Raw genomic sequence first — 20,113 nt, 5'->3', positions numbered from 1 at the left:
ACAAGCAATGCATAAGATGCATAAAATACTGCCTATCCAGCAACTCTAGGTCGTCCTCTGTAAAACTGGATACCTTAAAGTAGCTCATGGGCATGCCTTAAGTGAAAATTGCTAGCTACCACATGAGTCCAGTCTCCATCTTCCTGGTTAATGAAGCAACTGTAATAGGTGCGCGTGCAGTGTTCTAACCGCTAATGAGTCAGCCAGACCTATTATAAACTTACCCTGTATTGTGTTGGGGTGGTTTTGCCTGGTGCTTCCTGTTGCTGGTATGTGGGGAAGAGCAATGGAGGCTGGATTTCCATGGTACCAAGAGATGAAGGATTCACTAGTTTTATCCCTGTGTGATACAAGAATAACTATGGCACTTTTGGTGATAAGCTGTCCCTGGAAGTAATACAGAGTCTTCCACGTAGTATCACACCTGATATAATAAACTCTTGCAAACTAAGTAAAATCTGCAATTCTAACACTATCTGCAAGACAGATAATCCCAGTACTGTTAATTAAGAGTTAATAATACTGAAAGCCTTTAGGAGGCTTCACACATTTACATTGGATTTTAAAACCACCCAAATGCCTTAGGAACATAAGCCTCACTGATCATTCAGCTCCCTGTTTTTGTAGTAGTTTTTGACTGGTGTGTGCGGGCGTTTCAGATCAAACCCCTACTGTTATGTCAGAAAAGAAAGCACTGACATCAGTGCGACATGAGAAGAGAATATTACAGCAGAGATGAGCGTACTGCTTCTCCTCTGACATCAAACTTACACTAGCTTTGTACTGACTACACTGAAGTTCCTCCAGTTTCACACCAATATTAGTAATACAACTATACAAAACCACAAAATCAATGCAATTTGGGGGTGGGGACATGTAGGTGGGTGGAAATAACATGAAGGAAAAATATTTCAATTTGAAGGCAACACTAGACTCTGCATTTTTATCTCACGAGTGGCTTAAGCATGGCTAGTTGTCCATTTCTTTGATAGTTAGTTACTTAGGTCCTCTCATAGCTGACAACTGCTCTGCAGTTTTTGCACAGACTCTGAAATCCTAGTGATATTTCAGCCATTCTAGTAAATTCACATTTTTGATAATAAATAATGTACCCCTATAAAGTCACCTGAACACCCTCAGAGAATTATAGCCTTTATTATGTACAATTGGGGGTATATTAATCCTTACATAGAAAGATTTTTTTAGTGACCTGTCAGAAAGTTAGATAAATTATCAGAAATAGCCAAGTAAAATTACACTAAATGTCCTTCAGTAGAACCATTGAAATGCCCTCTGCAAAATATGGGATTGTTTAGTTAGAGGAAGAGAATCCAGGGACAGACATGATCATTTTTTGTGGCATAGCTCTGAGGCTGATTGCTTGAGTCAAGTGACCAATCTGGGAACTGTGAACCTCTGGTCAGTCATTTTTTTGCTATTACTGGTGGCTGTTTTAACCTACTCACCTATTAATCTACCATGAATTTTCACTTGATTTATGGTACTTTCTTTATAAGTAACATTTGGTAGAATGGTGCCTTTGCTCATTCAAAACAAGTCCTTTGCCTAAATCCATCAGAATACATGGATAATGGCTTCCGAGCAACAGAAATAAAAGAGGAGGAGGGAAGGAAGCTCATTTAACACAAATATTGCAATATAATTGAAGTTATATTAAAAAAATTAAATTACTTTTGTGAACTTGTTTAAAAGGGTCAGAAATGTGTTTGAGCTGTACAAGATTAACCTTTACACGTTTGGGAAAATGCAGACTTCAACAGCATTTCTTTGCAGTGGTTACACTTGCTAAAAGTTTAAAACAGTAATTTTTTCCCAAGAAAGGTCATCTTGAGCTAAAATGTCAAATAAATTATTTAGATTACTGAATTAGAAAAGTGAGGATCTGACAGGCTGAATTTTTTATGCACATTAGCCACAGTCAGGGTCTCTATATGCTCTTTCTATTAAGTGCACCTCCTCTTCCCTTATTAAGAATTTCTCCATTTTTTCCAATATATTCTTCTTAAGATGTATATTTGCATCTAAATAGCTGGTCCAATTTGCTTCTTCCTTGTACAAAACAGGAAGCACTTTATTTGACTATTGTTAAGCATTTTTCCAGTATAAAACAGATGTAAGAAAGAGAATCTTGCTACTAGTTTGTAGGGTAAATTAAGTGTCCAAAAATTAATCTTCAGAGCCTCCATCTAACTATTAAATCCTAGTTTCTAGCAGAAGAAATATTTTAAGGACAAGGAATATTTGGAAGGATGGAAAATTAAAAGATTGAAATGGAAAGGGAATGACTTTTAAATAGGTACTATTCTCGCAGTTATATCCTAGAGTTTTTGTAGGGCAAAATATAGCTGTAAGGTAATTAATAGAAAGCTGAAGACAGTTGTCTTCATATGTAGTTGCTCACACACAGGTTTATCCTACAGGTTCACATCTGTATTTCCCATTCTTCCTAACATGCATGAATATTACTTATACTTTTTGAGGCAGCATAAAAGCTCTGACCAAACATGGTGCCATACAATTCAGTCAAATGAAAACAATAGTAAAACTTTCCACTTAATTTTCCAAAACCAGTATTTTCTCAGCACTGTAGAGGTCACTCTATAAAACAATTCTACATTGTTGATTAGCTCCTCCTAATCTGACTTCTGCCGTGATTTTTTTCCCTACAGACTATGTGCGCAGTGAATCAAATCAAGTTCTCAACTTGCCAGCAAAAATAGCCTCCCTCCACCCTTTCAAAGTCCAGCACATAAGGTGCCTAACCTCACTCCTCGCTTTGTTAACATCCAAATACTCCTCAGTGGTAAAGTCTCACAGCTTGTTTCCTTGTAAGCCTTGTAGTGCATGCAGGTAAGGTATGTAACTGTAGTGTAAATGTAGAGGCAGTGCAGCTGCATGGGAACCCACGAGGTAATGGGCCTCAACAGTGATCTACTCAGGAGTCTCATCTCATTCCTTTCCTAGGTCCCAGGCACGCCTTGCCTCACTGCATATGGAAGAACACTAGCAGAGCACAGCTGTGCATCCTGGAAAGAACTGAGAGAACAATGCTCATGCCAGGGTAAATCAGAAGTACAGGTAATGTAAGTATGAGTAATTTTGTCATGTACAATTGCACGTAGTAAAATGCCTTTAAGTAACATGACAGCAGGAAGAGCTGCCCTCATGTACTTATGACTTACATACTTTTATATTTTTGAACAACTGAGAGTTTTGTGTTTATTTTGCTTAAAAAACACCTGGCATGTGGAGGACTAGCTTCCTATCACCCTAACCTGAGAATGACCTGTTTAAACTTTCTGTCTTGAAATGGCATCAAAAGTACTTAGTCATTTGTGCATCACTGAGAAGAGGGATTTAGTGATAAGACAACCATAGACCTTACTCCTTGGTGATTCCTTCTTTGACAGGGTAAATCCCACAGAAAAACAGTGCTAATAGAGCATGACGTTTTGAAGAATAGAGCCCTAAGTGTTGGAATTTCTGTTGTCAAGACAGGTATTATGCTGTGATAAAAAAAAAAAAAAAGAAATATTAAAAGAATTGTGGAAAGCTCTATGGAATAAAATTTTTTACTGCTGCATTACTGTAAAGGCCACTAGTATCTCTCCAACTCAGGAGTCTTTCATCTTTCCTGCTATGATTTCTTCTTTCCTGGACTTGATCATAATTTACCTTTGTCAGGTCAACAAAGCAGAATTTTTAATTTGTTATATAGTCTAAAATACTCAAGGTTCCTTCCTTTAAAGGTCTAAATTTAGGCAGAAACCATTTCTTTTTGAAAATGCACACTCTACTCACCTCTGATTGCAGTATTTGCAATATGAGGTAAAACACACTAAGGAAAAGTGGAAATAATATATTGGATCTTAACTTCAATTTGTGAATTAACAAACAAAAGAGTTTTTAAAGAGTTCTTAAGAAGGTAGGGCAAGTTGGAAAGTTGAATCTTGAAAATATGAGATAAACCAGTAAATAACCTTCTCAAGGATTTTCACAAGCAGCTTGTACAGATCTTGGCATCATAGCTTTTGATCATCTTCGTTCTGTGAAATACTCATGATTTGTAGAGTTTAATTTTTCAGCTGCTTCCTAAGGTGAAATTATTTCGGACCATGACTATAAGCAAAATCAAAATACTGGTTTTTAATTGCCTTTCCCCCCCCCCCTTCATTCATAATGATTATGGATATGCTCTGATCTACAGTATTTGAGAACATTTCTTCTCTTCCACCTCTCAGTGATTTATGTGCTTTTTGATGCTAATGTTGTTGGACTAAATTGATTCTGCAAACAGAAGTCATACTGATATAAGCCCTCTTATAGAAGTGTATTTTGCCCTATATTACAGTGCAGCGCAACGTTGGTAAAGCATTTCAGTAGTTGTTTCCAGGAGAAGCTTTATGTCCAAAGGGTGTCTCAGTTTCGTCTGTTTAAGAAGGCTGCTTCTAAAGAGACTGCATAGACCAAATTGCACTCTGATTAATTGACTTACTAAGGTGATAATTTTTGCTCTAACGAAAAATCTGCCTAAGAGAACTGACTTGATAGATTGCTATTTTATTTTGTTTCAACAATTTAGATTAAACTAGTACCAAAGTTCTGTGCATCAGTCCTCTAAATTCCTTTTCAAGTTAACACTGAAAAGAAAATCCATCCATCCATATATATGTAAATATGCAAAGCCAGCTGCCAAACACTGACATTATCCACGGGTTCCTGTGGATTTGCCATAGAAATGAATGGGAAACTCTTCTAATATTGCCAGGCTTGTATGATATTTTTGCAATAGGTAAGAGAAAGCAGCATCATTCCAGAAAAAAAGGAAAAGCATTTACCAATTGAAACACGGGCAGATGCCACTGATAGCAGATGGTTTTAAAACTCGCATTTTAAGACAGCAGCTGCCTTGCTGTGTTGTATTTAAAAGGGCTACCCTTGGTTAGAATATTGGATTAAATGCTTTTGTAAGAAGGCAGCTTTAACAACAAAAAAAGCAAAAAATACTGGACAGATATAAAATCAGATATTGCTTCTACTACATCCCTTCCAAGGCTTTATTAGGTAAAATATCAAAATGATAGAGAGACAATTTGTGTCAAAGTTTGTAGAAAGAGGAGAGACATACTTGCTCTGAATATATTTAGGTGGTAAATCCATATGACTCCACGATGCTGTCTTAATTCAAGGACATTCTAGGTCTGTTAGAAGAAAAAAGATGGTCATATTAAGAAGGAAGTCCTCACTGAAGCCTTGTCCAGTCATATAAAAAAGAGGAGGAATACAATATCTTTCCTGGGATGAAATAATCCCATCCAACAGTATGTGTTGTAGACTGACTAGCAGTGCAGCAGCTCTGCAGTCTGGGGGGTCTGGTGGACAACAACCTGGACCTGAAAAAGGAACAATATCCTTGAGGAGATGCCACTAACCACTGGCAGGTTTTCATTGGCAAGAATGCGAGCAGCAGCCCAAAGGGAAATGATAATTCCCTTGTGCCTGTCATCTGGGAGGCTGAACCCTGAGTGCAGTGTCCTGTTCTGTTCCCTCGAGAGTGAGAATCTGGAGAAATTCAAGTGGAGTGGTACCAAGATAGATATGAGACTAGAATACATGATCTGCCTACACATACATATGATTTGTATAGATGTATAAAAAGGCTGAAGGAACTTTGTTCAGCTTGAAGGCAAGAGGTTGACAGGGTTTTCTTTGCAGTCTTTTCTACCAAATGGGCTGCTACTGGAGAAAAGGGAGCAAAACTCTTAGAGGAAAGAGGTATGCATGGATAGATAAATCGTAGCAACTGGAAGCAGCAGCAAGAGGAATTCATATTGGATATTAGGGGAAAATAAAATAAACCCTCAGTGTGAGAAATTAAGCACTAGACCAGGTCATATAGAGAGGCTAAGCAACTCCCGTCCTTGGGGATGTTCAAAACCTGATCACAAAAGGCCCTGAACAATGTCATCTAACTTTGAAGTTAGCCCTTCTATGAGTAAGAGGGCAGACTAGGTGACTCAGAAATCCCTTCTAGACAGGTTTAAGACTCAAGATTGACTCTATTTCTCAAGACTGAGAAATATTATGTCTGCTGACCTCATGATTAAGAGTCTAGTGACTAGAGTGGCTGGGAGAATTTTATGACCCTCTGAAACCAAAACTGCTTTCCTTAATCACAGCATGGAATTGACTTTCCAGATCAGAAGGAGTTACCATCTTCAAATACTCAGATATTCAGTATACCAGGTGATGATTTTAACCTTTCTCTGGACCTTCTGTTTTTCACTTGCCTTCTGTCTTTGTCTGATTTTTTCCCCGTTCCTTTTCTTTTGAAGTAGTCTAAAAAATTTTCACTGGATCACAAGACAGAATTCCTACATACTTGAATTTGACATATGTTTATCATGAAGTACGGTTAATAAACATAATAAATCTTGGACTCAGACAGACAGCTTTGGTTATTCCAAACAAATATTTCACATAGTTTCAGCAAGACCCTGTAGCAAAATAAGCAGAGAAAATACTGGGATTAGAGTTTCTGAATCATCAGAAGTAGAAATAATTGTTTAAGCATAAGTGCAATAAATTTAAAAAGTGTTTCAGTGTTGTCCTAAATAACAATAAAATTTCAATGAAAAAAACAGTACTGAGTTGGCACTCCTATTGCAGTTCAGAACATTTTCTTCATTTAACACTTGTACTCTACTGTATTTTTTAAATGAAATTTTTTGAAATCTTCACTCAGAAACCTTTTTTTTTTTTAGCTTAGTTGCGTATGTCAGAATGCTTTATGTTGTATTCTGTGTGGTCAGATTATCCAAATACCTGTAGATCAGCAAGAAAAGTTGATGCCTATTCAGCTTTTTATGTCAACATTTTTGTACCTAGAAATGCATGTCATTTAACCAAAGAAAAATAATTTTTATGGAGATTTGCTTGCTGTCCTCATAGGCTACTAAAAAAATTAAAATACATAAAGCATCTGGCTTTGGTTTCTAAGGATTTGGCATGTTGTTCAGTCAACAACTTGCTTTCTGATCTGTATTTTTTAGCAGAGAATGGACCTTATTTGAAGAATATCTCAACCATATTTTAGTAAAATGCTCATGTGCGTTGATGCAGGCATATTTAACATATGATAGAGACAAATGTTCTTGAACTCTGAAAAAATCCCTGTAGTCCTTTTGAACTTTGCTCTGGAGATCAGAATTTTGTGTCCATTTTTGTCTCTGTTTTTGGGTTACAATTATAATCATAATTTAATCACTACCTAGATAGATGTACTGTAAGTGAACATATACCTTAAATTTTTCTGTTAAATGGTTAGTACATTTCTGAACACAGACATGAGTCCCTAATGTCCAGTTAGCTGTATAAACCTCTTACACAGCTTGGCTGGCATATGATTTGAACAATGGACTTTGAATTGTACATAATTCTTTTTTTTCCCTCCAAGGCTAATTAAAATCAATTCCATGCCATTTCTCTGCTGTTAGAAAAGATGCCACAGGTAGATGTTTCAATCATTAGCAATATGGTGCCGCTGGATTAAAAACAAATTTCCAAATAACATAGCGATGACAGTTAGTCTATGATAATCCATGCAACTGTTAATGAAGGAAACCTGTTCTGACTCTATACGTGAATATTTGTTGATGCTATCTGAAAATAGAGATGTCAAAACCAAGTAATTTTATATTTTAAAGAGATGTTCATTGATTTTAGCTATGCAAATTTAATAATTTTCTGAATGTCACAGATGATTCTGATCTTAAAAATATGGGATTTCATAATTACTATAAATATGAAGTATTTCAGAATTTAGTTCTAGAGATAAAATACTCTCATTCACTCTGGTTACATCTAGAGACCTGGAGACTCAGCTAGAAGCCAAAATCTAATCTTCATCAAAGGTAAACAAGTTTTGTCACTGATATATCTGAAGTGAGGATTTTACTTCAGAAGTTCGAGAAACAGTGATGTAAATGAAAAGAAAACAAGAAATAAGATTTTAGTAAGTATTTTGGAGAAAAGAAGCATGATAAGTAGAAAATGGTATTTGCAATAGAACAAGAGCCAGTGCAGCACAGACATCACAGCCTAAACTCCCTTTCCCTTTCTGTCTTTTTTTCACAGTAGGGTTGCTGTTTGCCTAGCCTTTGAGAAGGGGCTATCATTACCTTTCATGTGAAATTATTGTAGTTAGAAGCACACAGCTGAAACAGAATCTTATTATTTCTGAGTTAAACAACTGTAAATGTAATTGATGTATGCATAGAAGTAAAAGTTCTTGTTCTGATTGATTTGGCACAAGAACTTGCACCTGAGTCCCTTACTTCTCAGATTACTGAATTATTGGCTATTATGGTTGTTGCATCTTATCCCCATCTATGGCACAAAAGAAACCTTCCCAATCAAATAGTAATGAAACCTAATAGATTCTACCTCAGAGATGAACATAGCTCTACCTCAGAGATGAACGTAGAAATATTGCTTTGAGCTGTGGAGGAGGCAAAAATCCAGCTGGAAATCAGTGTTTTTCATCAAAAAGTGTTTTGCATTAAAGGGAAAAAATATTATCAGGTGATTAATAAGTAACTCTTTAGATAAAAACAAACAAAAAATCTACTGTTCTTCTGCTCAGTCTTTTTTTGCTGGTTACTAGGTTTTGTAGTATCCATATCCATGAATAGCATGAAAAATCCACAGCTTTTCATTAAAAAGAAAAATTTTAGAAAAGTTTATAAAATTATTTAGATAGATGTAATATGTCAGTGATGACATATATGAGAAAAATCCATGGATTTTACTGTCTCAAGTTCTTAAATGGTTATTAGCAGTGTCTGGCCTGATAGACATAGTCCTTATAGACTAGGATCCATTTCATGGTGTAGTTTTCTAAATGAATTATGGAATACTGTGTCAAATGTGTTGTTGAAATGAAGTCAGATGACAACCTCCACTCTGCCCTCATCGAGCGAGTTGTTTCATCACTGATCAATAATTTGCTGGTAAACCCACACTGGCTCTTCCCAACTGTCCTGTTGTGTTTCATGCTCATGGCAACAGCTTCCATGAGGGCCTGTTTCATAATGTGTCCAGGGACTGACTTGAAGCTGACTCCTCTGCTGTTTCTCAGGTCTTCTTTTAGGGAGATGGGTACATATATTGTGCTTTTCCAGTCTTCAGAACTCAACTTGTCCTCCATTACCTTTCAAAGATGAAACAGAGACTTTGCTTTCTGTTGCTCAGCTCTCTGAGCACCCTCAGACCCATCCCACCAGGTCTCATAGACTTGCATATGTCCAAAAGGTACAGATGGCTTGACTCTCTTCTTCGCTTACTGGTCCATTGTTTGCTTTGTTGTTGCTTCTTGGCACTGAGACTTGGGGGCTAACTTTACCCTTTACCCAAAGCACAGAAAACATTTAGCATCTCATCTTTTTCTATATCATATTTAACTGACTTGTTGGCTTATACTAACTTATTCAGCCACGGATCCACACCTTGTACTTCTGCTTGCTGCTCACACACTAATGCCTTCTTTGTTATTCCTGGCATCTTCTGCCAGTTCTGGTTCCAGCTGGATTTTTGCCTCCTCCACAGCTTGAAGCAATATTTCTGTGTTCATTTCTGAGTCTCTGTCCCAGAGGCACTGCTTGATACCTGATGCTGGTATCCAGAATTGATACCTGTCTTTGATATCTCATATTTTCAAAAATGTTAATAATGAGTAAAATTCACAGTAATGGGATCAATGAGCAAAATTCAAAACAGCAGCGAGTTATTTCTGTGCCAACTGATCTGCTAGGTTCTTTCCTGAGCATTTGCAAAACTATTTATGAGTTATTTTGACACTGTCAGTGAAGTTAAAAGGAAATACCTTGTATCATTATAGAGGTGTATTTCAAAGTTCTACCTTTAAAGTTTTACCACGAGTTCATGGTTAATCAAGATGCTGCTACAAAAGATTGCATATGCACATAATGAACGCTACAAGGGTTGTGCGTGCTTGTTTATAGAAAATGAATATATCTATGTATAGTACAGGCTATGGGCATAAAAAAATGAGAGAATTTTTATATAAGCATCTTTGAAGAGACAGCATGAAAAGAAGCAGAGAGAGGCATTTGATGTGGGCTGGTGAGCAACACAATAAAGAGTGCCCCGTGAAACGTGCACGTGCACATGGAAAGCACACATTTGTTAGGGACAAAAGTGCGTATGCCTGGAAACATTTATAGAGAAGAGTATTTTTGTAGTGTGCATCTGTGTGCGGGAATTTGGCCATGGAGTTATAAGTCTGTTTATGCATAGATAATAGTAGAATATGTGGATTTGTATATATAGGCTAGGGCAGTGGATATAAGTGAGGTGGTATCAATGTTCACTGCAAATACATATTTACAATATGCAAACCTATAATTTTAATTGGAAGGATTTATCCCTAGGAAGCTTTATTGATGGAAAAGTGAGCAAACAAAGTGGAAAAAATAGAAATTAAATAAAAATAATGAACTACAATTAAGATATAATAAGCAATTCCTTATGTTGTCTTGATAAATATTTTACACTTTCAGTGTCTCACTTGGAAAAGTGACATTATTTTAGTCAGGTTTAGTCAGTATTTATGTGCCCAGTAGGACAAAAAAACCCAGTGGTTATGTTATTTTTCCTGTTTACTTTAATATTTTTAAACAGTAGCCCCACTTTACCAAGCAATTTGTTTCCACAAATCTCTCAGTTCCTAGGAAACTTTTCAGGGCTGGAAGAGAGGATATACTTTTCTTTTTGTGTGTTTGCTTGTAAAAATCTTACTCTGTCACAGACCTATACTATTAAATATCTTACAGCACTGATTATTACTTCTGCTTTGAGTGGCACTTCCCACCCTACCAATCATTATTAAAGCAGACTTTACTGCTAATTTCCTGGAAGATTCAAATGCTTCTATTTCAAGGTCATCTCAAAGGATAGTTTAAGAGCTTTTTCTGTAAAATATGTATATTTACAAGAGCACGCATAAATGGTCACCAGGGAAGATAAGCTATCAGAGAGTAAAGAGATGTCTTTCCTTATACAGTTCACACACCAGTGAAGCAGATAAAATTGGTTTTGTACCCAGCCTATGAATACACTGTTAGGAACTCTGTCCTGAAAATTATCTACTGAGATAAAATTCAATGCATCTCTTTTCATAAATATCTAACTGTGGCATCAAAATTCTACTACTCTTGCCTGAATAACCATCTACCTGTCATTCCAGCAGGTAGCAGGAGTGACTTCACTCATGTGCTCAAGAGAAATGGGAACAGGATGCATCTGTACGTAATTAGAGAATTAGTTTTAGTGCTCAAATATGTGAGTCCCAGTCTACAATTATTAAAGTCAGACGCATGACTGACTATGAAATGTTAAGATTAAATCTGTGTTTATTTTTAATAACAGAGGCATCCAGTATTCATTAATTTGTTTTTGTTTTTTTTTCAAGCCCCTCTATGCAGCTTTGTATTCCTGGTCTTGTCTTCCCTCTCTCTAGTGCATAAAAAATACCGTCACACTACGTCTTTTTAGAAGCAAGCAGGACTGTAACATTACCAAGGCTCACTCTTGCTTTCTTAGTTCATTCTGTGGTCATGATCCACCTTCACAAGCTTAACTTCAGTGTTGTATGAAAATTTTATATGGGCATAAGGGTGCATATGGGCTTTAGCGTTCCTAAAGTATATGGTCAGCTCAGTAACACACAAAATCAGATGTGGGCATGAGGAGGACTACTCACAGCTGGAAAGTGCTCAGAACCTGGTACACAGTTAGCAGCAATTTTAATGTATTGTTGGAAAAATGAAATCACATTGCAGTGGCTGTCATGTGGCAGCTCCTACAATTTTCCCTTAGAGCTACCACTCACTTCTCTTCACACAATACACAAACTCCTAAAGCAAAAGACCAATATGTGAGAAATTGGAAAATATACTGGGCTCAAGGCAGTTGCTGCTAGAATCAATAGATAAAAGTCCTGCTTATTTCGACAGGAATGAATTCAGGCTCTTTATTTCACAAGAAATACTAAGATGTGCTCTATGTGATGAAGTCAGCTAAAAATCTCTGCTTCCGTTTAACCTATTATCCTATAAACAGCAAAAGTACAACACGTTCCTTTAGAAGAGACCTTAACTATTTAACTTTTGCTCTATTTTTTACAGCATGTTGCAAGAAAAAAAGAATTTAAAATATATTTTTAATTCTATTTTGTTTATAACTAGTGGACATCTAATGGCAAAACACAAGTTAAGTGAAAGTGCCCTAGTCTAGAGCAAAGAAGATGATGTGTTGCAATGATTAAAAAAAAAAAAAGAAAAAAGTGCCACTTGTTTTCTTTTGCTGTTATAATTAGAAATTTGCTGGAAAAAATCTATGGAAAACTCACTCAAACTTTTGTGTTAATAGTGGACAAGACCAGCTTAGCTGATGCTTTGTTCAAACCACCTAAGAAATCATCTTACTGTAAGAATAGAGCTTTAAGAACACAAACCTACAGGGATGCTTGGGAAGGGCCAATTCAGTCTTCTATGCACTGGGGGAATGTGATCCTACAGTCTCCTGTTTATGGTGTTCTGGATTTGAGATGGATGGTAAAACAGAAACACCTTTTTGATGTATAAAACAGAAGCGTGGAGGTTTTCCGGTGAGGAATCCTTCAATTTCCTTCACTACTATATTGATTAAAATTTTTGCCTTAATGCAGCAGAGTTCAAAATATGGTATTTTATTAATCTGACTCTAAAAAAATGTATTTGGAAAGTGTAGTCCATAATCTTGATGAAAGTGCATGGTAGTCACAGAGCTTTTTTCAAAGGGTGATTTGTCTATTATTAACACATGGAAAACACATATTATGAGCACTCATGCTCACTATGAAACATCTCAGTGTCAATTCAAAATATTCCTTCATTTGACTGATTTTGAAACACGATTCCTTTACATGCTGATTTCAGCTTCTAAATTATTTCCATGCATTACTATTCCATTTAATGTTATGCATTAAAGGCCACTCTCTTTTCAAAAGACGAATTCCAAAGTATGACAGAATCAGGCTCTTACCTAGCACATGCATAGGAATATTTGTGTCCCTATGAAAACAAAAGATAAATCAATCCTTGAAAGAGTAGATATTTTCTTCTTTGATCAGTGTTTCAATGATATTTTGAAATGCTTATTGGGAAAGATATTAAAATTCTAACTTTTAAAATCTGAATAATTATATTAATTTTAATACATTTTAAAAACATTTTCTTCCTTGTAAGAATATGTTTAGACATTTCCATTTGGTGTTTTGCTGAACAGAGGCACTGTAAAATAATTTATGGCTGATTCCTCTTGTGTGTTGCTGATTCTCTGCAGCATAGGAAGGAATGCAAAAGTGATGCAAGCAATTAAGCTACAGAATGGGACCACTGAAAAAGAAGAAACCTTAACTATCTTATCTCATTTAGATATCCACTAACTCCTTTATCTGGATTCACTTGCTCAAACCTAAGGCCTGTGATTTTGTTTAATATCAGCCAGAAATAAAGAGCTTTTCAGCTAAATACAGCTATATTCCACTATTAACTGCAGCTCTTGAAGCAGTTATTGTGGAAAGGGAAGTCTAAACCCTTCAATGTCAAGGCATTTAGAGGCACTCTAGCATCAATCAAGGTCTACGTCCAATAAGTGCCTGCTTAGATTTACATGAAATATTCATACAGCATTAAGTTTTGTTTTTCTCTCTCCTAATCATCACTTTTAGGAAGAAACTACAATCATCACAGTTAAGGGAGGGTGTTATGGGATGTGCAGTACCTTTCAATGTCAGACTTCCTGCAGATAACTAGCTCTGTAATGAGGCAGCACACTGTATAGACTACCAAAGGTCTTCCTCACACAACCTAGCCCTGTTATCGTGCACTATTCATTTTCAAGTACACAACTTAAAGCAAATGAATGTAATTAATTAGCCATATCAGACATGTCAAAAAGTGATTTCAAATCTTGAAGAATATTTAACACTGCCTTTACATGAACAAAGTTTCTCCCTCACACATGTGTTCTCCAAAATACAGTCTTCAGGTCTTCCACTACACTTTTAATTGTAGAAGCACACAGAATCCTTCTAGACCGAGAGTGATTTATTCTTTCCGTATTTTTCTGATGCTTGTCATATATCTATGCAGAACTTCCAAAATGTAGAGCACTATAGCCTGAGAACTGTTATTACCTATGGTTGGCTACAGACCATCACTAGTCTTTTCCCCCCCTTGAAGATAGCATCAACAAGTTTGTGTGCTAATTTATCTATCATCATTGACCATTCAGAATACATTTAAATTCATTGGGGTTTTTTTAAGCCAAATAATAACGGTTGTTGGGAGTTAGAAGTTTAGGTCACATAGAAACATTGTGCAATACCTTCTGAATGAAGTATAAACAGCATTTCTCATCATGCTATATTTAGCCTTAAAGCAAACTCAGTTAGTCCACCACTGGTAGTAGCAGCACCTAGAATCTTCTTTGTTATCTGACAATTATTATCAGAAGTTTAGGTCTTATTAAAAACTACATTAATTATTTTGATTTTGCTGCAGGAATAAGAACAGATCAATACTCATAAAAACAGAAAATTATAAAAGGTTATCTAGTTCAACTCAGGCTGGAATTAATCATGCAAAATGATATTCAACTATTTAACTTACAGTGTGTACAATTATATTTTAAAAAACTTAGGATTCTTGGTAGTGCATAGTATTATATGTATTAAAAATCTAAGATTCCCAAGAAGAATATGAAAAACAAAGTTTGCACAGTTAGTGCATCACTACTAAGGCGTTCAGGTTTTTCCATAGTCTCTCCTTCTTCTCTCCTTTTGAACATTCATACAACAAAGTAACAGCATTTGTATTATACTCTCATGTTGAGCCTGCTGGCTTCATCAGTTTTGATTTTTCTCAAAGGAATCTGGATTCTCTAATAAATTACCAAGCCAAAATTGAAGCTGATTGCCCAAAAATTGAATATAAATGGCAAAGTACTGAAACCTAGGAAGACATCCAAAAATATCAATGTATTTGTTATTTTTAAAAAGCTCAACATATTTGTTTACTTTTAAAACAGTTAAAATCAAAGCTATCTTCTTTTATTATATTCCCTAAGTAATAATAAAAATAGAAAACCATGATCACACTGTGCACATGGGAAAAGAAAAAGGCAGTTCTGAGTATTTGTTCATCTAAAGATTAGAGCATAGGTAATCAAAAACAATTTGACACAATTTGGGCAAATAATCTTCATTTACCTCAAATAAAGACAGTCATACTTAAAAAACAAAAAATACAACTGTACTGTTGTTGAACACAAAAGCATTCACTATGCAAACTCACAAGACATTCTTGTTCATTTGCCAGAGAACCCATATTATAAGAACAAACTAGATCTTAAAATACAGGTGTTCTTTCATTTTTCACTGATTTGGTATGAAATAGACTTCAGGTTTTGTTCATTAAAAAAAGAGGAAAGACAGAACCTACTGACCTGAAGCTGTGTAGGCAAGACACATTCACAGCTAATTTATAACAGTGAGTAAAGATTGCACAGTATCTGACTCAGAACAGAAACCGGAAAATCTTCCCTGACGAGGCCTTGCTGACTTTGAAGAAGTAATTCATGGCAGCAGTATAAGTGGCCCTACTTTATAATACACTTTCCTACCTTACAGTGTTTCCGGCCGAGGGTGCTGTGGGGTGCAAAAATCCTTCTGGGAGTTGCCGACAGTCCTTGATTACTACCAAATTTATTGAAATCAAAGGTACTTGTCACATTTCTATCTTCAAGTTGCTAATTTATGAAGCATTGTTTTTCTGCTATTTTCTTATCAGCATTGCAATGTGTTAGTTATGATAGTAATCTAAACTGTATTCCTGTATTTACACCAATGCAATAAAATCTTGTCATTAAATGCTGCATTTTGTGCTTTCTAATTCTGTCTTATGTCATTAGTATTTCCAAATGTTCAAGGTCTTGATAGAGCAAGATAATAAAAAATATGTCTATGTTGAATGGCATAAATAGAATCATAGAACTTAGACAAATGAAAATTATCCAGAGAGTACTTGGGATTCAAACAGCTTTTAAGCAGAATTTAGCATTAAATTGCAGCTTTTAGTAAACTTAAAAAACCCCAACCAAACAAACCCCTGAATAAGCTACTTACAAACCCAGTCATATTCATCTCTAGTACTACCCAGCCTGAATAAATCAAATCCTTGGGATAGAAATGCAGCATTTCTCTACTTCTGACTAATGGCATAATCCATTAGTCACCTCCTTACATGTAAGCTTGGGTAGATTTCAAAGCTGACTTCTAGTTTTTGGTCTGACATTATCTATTGAATTTTTATTTGAACTTTTCAAATGACTGATAGATTTCTGCTGCTTTCTGAGGTTTTTTTTGGATTCTCTGAGGCAATTTCAGAATGGCATGCAATCAGTTGTGGTTTGGTTCATATTTCAAGCTACATTGAAATCTGCTAAAATTCGAAGAGTTTGAATCAGTTGTAGGCCATCATATCTGTGGGATATCTTTAATCCCACGAGTTGTGGGAACTTAAGTACACTGTTAACTTTTGATCTTACTGCAATGATTCTGAACATAACTGGCAAAAGCAATCCTATCAAGACATAAAAGAATTGACTCTCTCTTGTTCTGCTTCCTGAAGTGTTCTCAGAGCACTGAATAACATTAGGATCTGCTTTATGTGTAGGTGTGATGCAATGATTTCCACTGTAGACTTTCATCAGATTCACAATGAAGAAAGGCTACCAAACACAGAACACAGGATATTCTCCCTGTTCTAGATTTACTCTTAAGACTAGTAAATACTGTTATGCATGACCATAGTACACACAGCTGAAGCACATGTGTTATATCAAAGGCTTTTACTTTCCACCCATGCATCCCATATATTTCTTTTAATAAACTTGCATTTTTGTAATGTCATTCCTTGTATGAAAAATATCCAAGATCTAGCTTTCTGCTTTGTATTATTTGCAGATGCCTTGAATGTCCTTTAGATAGCTAACTATCTGACTTCATCAATGACTGCAGGTATCAATGACACGAGCACAAGGCTGCAAGTCCAGCTTGATAGATATGTGCAGCCTATGTATTATCAAAAATGGATTACAGAAACTTAAATGTGTTTGTAATGTCACTTCAGATTCATTTTTTACTTTTCTTTCCCCCTTGAAGTATAATCCAGTATGATCCACATTACTGTATTTTAAAATGATGGATAGGTTACCATCCAAATTATTTGTAAGACATAAATGACCATTGTATCTCTCTTTGAAGTCAGAGGATGTATTTTGTATGACTCAATCATTAAATCATCTTACAAATGTCTAACAAAGCACCTGCATTTAACCATACTTCCTATATTTACATTTTTGGCCTCTTTTTTAAGATCAGGCATAAATCCATCAGGCCACTTTAGAACTTCAGAACTTCCTTCTTTTACATATCTACCGTTCATTATCCAGAAGTTATTCTGTCCCCTGTGCTAAATTACTTTATGCTGCAGCTTACACGAACATGTCTTGCTTTCATCTGGCATTTCAAATAGGGCAAAGACTGCTGTACAATTTCCAAACACAACTGTGCTAACAGAGATGAATTACTACAGTTTATATAATTTATATTAGGAATTCATAGACCTAGCAAAAGGGATTAGTACATTTTATTTCAGGGTAGGAGATGATCCTGTCATTAATGGTCGATACTTTCATCATCTTTTAAACCTGAGGAATTTCCTGGGTGACAAGACTGTAAGGACATATCAGGGATTCACAGCTGTGAGCTTTATCTGGCCGTGTACTGCTTTACTTTCAGTATGTGGACTACATTCCATCAAAACTGGATTAGACTGTCAATCATGTCCTGCAATGTATATTGTATTATGATTTTTTGAAAATGTCACTGAGATCAGAGTAATTTCTTGGCTAATTGCATCTCGTCTCTTCTTAATACTGTGCATTTAATGGTTTCATTACCTTACATGACAGTCACAGAGTCTAGTCCAGCATTAAAGGCAGTTTTACTTTGCTTTATAAAAAAAATTAAAAAAAAAAAAGAAAATCTAAGGAATCCTCAATCCTTTTAATAATATGGAAAAAATATTTAAGACACTTCTATATTTGATTAAATGAAATAAAAATGTGTTTGTGGTGTGCACATTGTTCCCTGTGGTCTGAGATATACATACTAGCAGAGATTGTTTCTCTAATCCCAAAAGCACACCTTATGCTTAGCACAGTATTTTCTTCTCTTCTCCTGTTATGGAAATAGATTAAAGAAAATATTAACCTTTAAGAAACTGTCATTCATTACTCACACAGCTTCTATTTTATGTATGGTTTTCTCAAGGGAAAGTCTCCCAAACGCAAAAATATTTGTGTTTCAATATTACCCATTTAGGCATGAGAGATTCATTTAGATGAATGTTACAGTATGTTTTCTGATGTTTCATTAAATGATAGTTTGCCTACAGCAAAAGGTTATGATGATATGTGTCAGAAGTAGTGCAATTGTTGGAGTGTTACAAAAGCAGTGAAGTCAACCAACTTGTTTTAAGGATCATCTCAGAACCCAAACAATTAGAGCTATTAGGGCACTCATGCATACCATCAGAATGCTATGACTATAAAAAACAGTGATAGGCCTAATATAGATGTTATTGTTTAAGTTGTTATAATGAGTATTTAAAGTAAGAAGAAAACACTGCCTAAGCTGTGCCTGAGGAGGTTTAAGTTGAATATTAGGAAAAAGATTTTTACAGAGAGAGTAATCAGACATTGGAATGGGCTGTCCGGGGAGGTGGTGGATTCACTGTCCCTGGATGATTTTAAGTTGAGACTGGATGTGGCACTTAGTGCCACGGTCTAGTAACCATGGTGGTGTTGGATCAAGGGTTGGACTTGATGATCTCGAGGATCTTTTCCAACCCAGTTGATTCTGTGATTCTATGATTCTGTGATTAATCAAACTGCCTGCATTGAAGTGCAAAGTACTGGGGAAGGTGGTGGTTTAGGATGGAACTGACAAAACCGATGTCTTCAATAATTGCACTGCACTACTTCTGCCACACTGAAATACAAGCTGTTACTCATCACTGTAGTGTATTATATACTTATATGCCTAAAGATAAACACGCACATCCTCTCCTGGATTTTTTTGTTCCTTTAAGCAAGGAAGGGGTTGTCTCCATTGTTGACATCCAACTTGCCTGTAAAACCCCTCCTACTCCACCAGGTAAGGCAAAACACCAACACTTCTACCATTCTGCAGTCCTTCCTTTTATACTCTATCAACTAATTGCAAGCTACAGGGGAGAGAATACACAGGGAAGATAGGAATATACTGCAAAGGATTCCTGGTAGGGGTGCTTGTAATGAAGGACACTCTTGAGTTTGGATCTGACAGCAGCTGGAAAATCTAGTTCAAATTTGCTGTGGCAGGTAGAAAGTGTGTGAATGTTAAAATATCCAACTTGCTAGTCATCTGCGTGGTTTGCATCCAGTTTGAGTGGATTGCTCCTACTTGCATAAATGTAAGCTGTCAACTTTTTAAAGGTGCTTCCTATGATTATTTGGTTGAGAATGCCTTTTATTTCAATATTACAACACATTTTGTTGATATTCTTGCAAAATAGGAATAATGTTTAAGCATTGGATAAAACTACAGTGCCTTTCATCTGAGAAGACTGATCTTATCAGTAGATGCACATGTGCATTCATGAGTTGCTTAACTCCTAGTTAGTTTCAAAATTAGCAAAAAGTCATTAGTGTCTGACAAAGAGACTACTTACACTGGTCTGAAACAGCACTGACAATTCTGGTGAGGTGGGGAGGGGAGGGAGAAGGAAAAAGCATGACAAAACCAGGACTTCTTTAAGCTAACAATGAAACAGTCCTGGCACCTTGTTTTTAATTCCATTTTCTATTACATTAGTATTTGTTCTCCATATATTTCTAAGAACAAATTGAGTTAGTGATGTTA

The sequence above is a fragment of the Manacus candei genome, unplaced genomic scaffold, assembly GCF_025592945.1.
Source record: "Manacus candei isolate 608988 ecotype Guabito, Panama unplaced genomic scaffold, ASM2559294v1 h1tg000033l, whole genome shotgun sequence".
NCBI classification, from domain to species: Eukaryota; Metazoa; Chordata; class Aves; order Passeriformes; family Pipridae; genus Manacus; species Manacus candei.
This window is presented reverse-complemented; position numbering follows the sequence as displayed.